The sequence below is a fragment of the Vigna unguiculata genome, chromosome 3, assembly GCF_037176805.1.
Source record: "Vigna unguiculata cultivar grain cowpea cultivar isolate G323 ecotype 2 chromosome 3, ASM3717680v1, whole genome shotgun sequence".
Lineage (NCBI taxonomy): Eukaryota > Viridiplantae > Streptophyta > Magnoliopsida > Fabales > Fabaceae > Vigna > Vigna unguiculata.
In genome coordinates, this window is record NC_140794.1 from 41,669,258 (window position 1) to 41,672,796 (window position 3,539).

Here is a 3,539-nt window from a genome sequence, read left to right on the forward strand (position 1 = left end):
GGATAAATTATATTAATATATTGATGAGATATTAAAAATAGAGATAATCTTTTATTCTGATGTAGAACTCTTAATATTATACAAATATATATTTTTGTAATAGTTCATGACAGAGATGTAACCTATATATATATATATATATATATATATATATATATATATATATATATATATATATATATATATATTGTGATGCATGAAAAAAAATCAAAGTGAAGCGAGAAAAATCATCCACAACAGTAAAAAAAATATCGTGCACCAGAAAAAGAAGGAACTTTATATGGTCCCCAAATATCACAATGAAGTGATTCAAAAGGTTTAATGGAAGAAATTGAACTATTTGGAAAAGGAAGGCTTGTCTGTTTTGCAAGAGTACAAACATCACAAATTTTATTTGACTCTAAAGAGAATTTTAACAAAGTTTTAGCCATGAAATCTAATCTAGATGGAGATGGATGTCCTAGTCATCAATGCCACAAGGTGGTAGAAGTGTTTGAAGGAGGAGATGACTTGGTGACATGGGCTGCAAGTGATGGAACATGAGTGTGTGACTTATTTGATGTCATTGCAACCAAGTAATAGAGTCCACCTTGTTGTTTACCCAAACCAATTGTCATTCTCGTCATCAAATCCTGTAAAATACACCTGGAAGGAAAAATAATTACTGAACAATTTAAATCTCTCGTGACCTAACTTATTGACATTAAATCAACCTTGCAAGATGGTACCCCAAACACATTTGTTAAAGAAACAATTAGACTTAAAGGTAAAGTTCCAATAGAGATAATAGGAGCCTGATTACCATTTGGCATAACAACTGGTGGTAAAGAAGTATTTTCTTTTTTGTTAACAAGCAAAATTGGTGAAGAAATAATGTGATCGGTAGCCCCACTATCAATTATAAGTTTGGGTGGTGACAAACCTGAAGGAATATTGACGTTGTTGACCTTAGGATTAGCTGACGGAGATGATACATTACCCTGCATAATAGACAACATCTGTTGAACTTGTAGTTTAGTTAATCCATTCATTGTGGACTGCAACTGTTGCATCACTGGAGTCGTTGTGGCATTATTTGCTGAAAATTGATTATTCTCATTGGGCTTAGAATAAGCATTCTGGGTGACTCCATGCCTTGGGTGATTAGGAGGATAACCGTGTAGCTTCCAACATGTTTCTTTTGTATGATGATCTCTATCATAATGAGAACAATGCAGTGACTTTCGATTGAATTAAAACGAGAAGGATGACATTGTTTGTGGTAAACAACAAGGGCTATTGGTTCATTCTTTTGAGTAACCATGGTTGAAGCTTGTATTGTGTCACGTGCGGTGCCCAAATATAACTGTTTTTCTTCTTGAATGATGGAAGAGTAAGCTTGTGTAACATCAGATAATGGATTCATTAAGAGAAGTTGACTACGAATAACCCTATAAGAGTCATTCAACCCCATAATAAACTGCATCAATTTGCGCCTTTTATTGTTTGCTCCACAAGTGCAGGTTGTATTACTATATGAGCCCAACTCATCCTATAATTTCCTTAACTTCATGTAATAGGTTGCGCCTATCATTTGATCTTGAGTCAAGCAAGCAATATCTCTCTCAATCTGAATAATCTGTGGTGCATGACTTTGAGAGAAGCAATTTTGAAGATCTTTCCAAACTTCATGAGCAGTGTCGTAGAAAATAATACTATCTACAATATCATGTGTCAAAGAATTAATGATCCAAGTAATACCATGTTGTTGCATTTTTTCCATGCTACATATTCTTCTAGTTTGTCATTTGTAAAGGGTGCCTTGAGAGTTCCATCAACAAAACCCAATTTGGATTTTGCATTTAAGGAGATGACCATGGCTCTATGCCAAGTCGAAAAGTTGTCTCCATCTAGAGGTTTTGAAACAAGGACCATTTCAGGATGGCTAGAATGATGGAGAGAATAAGAACTATTGGAATTTGATTTTTTTTCATCTTTAGCCATGGAAACAAAGATAGGAAAATACAAAAATGAATGATTGAGCAGAGGATCGTTCTTGCTCTGATACCATGTAAAGGAAACAAATAAAAAGAATTCTAGGTTGTATTTCATTGAAAGGAATAACAGAAAATACATACAAGAGATAGTATCTATAATTAATATATACAATCCCTACACTTATACTATTATTTCTATAATAATGTAAAAAACGTATAAAATTGTTCTTGTAATTCAGTTATTTTAATAATTAAAATATTTTCTTATGATTTAATTTTTAACGGGTAATCACCGAGAAATTTCCTTCTCAACATCTTACTTAGCACGGACAAGGGTGGAACTTATGTGGTGCAATGGGTTGAAACATCAATCTTTGAGGGCAGGGTGTTTGAAGAAGTTGATCTTGAAATTGCAGCCTCTAGAAAATTGACAGGTGAGATGGAGAAACTCCTGTGGTGATGCTTGCACAAAAATCTTCCCTCTACAACAATTAGGCATGGAGGAATAGAGAAGGTAAGATCAAAGGGTGACCTTGGCAAAAAATCAAGAACAATAGAGGTCAAGATGCACGACAATTTGAGAATCAAATTTAAAGTGCAAATAATATTAAACTTGGCAGCTCTGTGGTAACAAATTTAGAATATCTTGATGGTAAAAGGAAAGTGTCATGTGTGAATTGTGGAAGTGTTATTTGGTACATACCTTAGAATTTTGAAGTTAGAGATCAGGGACATGTATAAATTTTGATGATACTTAAACTTCCTGATATTTCGACTATTAGACTAAGCTTTTTTTTCATTGTGTAAAAGTTTTTTTTATTGATACAGAAATATCCATTCCCTCTCTCACAATTATCTTGCTTACATAGGCCTATTAAAACTACTAATACCAATTTTATGTGTTTAATGTATTGGGATAAGGAAACATCAATAGAGATAAAAAATAATAATAAAACTTAATAAATTTAGTGGAAGTTCTCAATAATTGGCTTGTTATAAAATTGATTTAAAAGGATATTTCCTTTTAAGATTATGAGTTTCATTTGTTGTTCTTCAATATTTTGTAATTTTGTTATATATGTCATAAAAAAAACCTTAAAATTTTCAAATTATACTATAAATGTATTATATTATGATATTATTTTATGCTGAAAAAAAAAGTCCATAGGTCGGTCTTCTTGACTCATGTGTTGATCCTACCTTATAGGATTTTTGTAGGTATTTTAAAGTTGTGAACTTTTGCACTAAGGAAAATTTTGATTGAGTTTTTTTTTATCTCAATTCATGTGCACCACGGACAAACTCTAGAGGAACTCTAGAGGATGGACAAAATAGAGCAATATTATCTTTCTCCAATTCAAGATCAAATTTATTATTTGTATAAATGTTATAGTAATATTTTTTATTGAAAATGATTTTTTAGCATATTACATTATTGTACATTATTAACCCATATCTTGCCAATGTATTCTTTGATCACTAAATTTTAATATAAATGTCCCGACCGCACCTGAGTACATGGCCCTTAGTAGGCATTATGGCCGCCTACCCTGCAAGGACACC

The 3,539-nt window shown here is 32.2% G+C and overlaps 1 pseudogene; it reads right to left on the bottom strand.

Moving 5' to 3' along the window:
• Positions 1 to 464: 464 nt before the first annotated feature.
• LOC146887862 (uncharacterized) lies at positions 465 to 1,465 on the bottom strand (annotated as a pseudogene).
• Between the last annotated feature and the right edge of the window lie 2,074 nt (positions 1,466 to 3,539).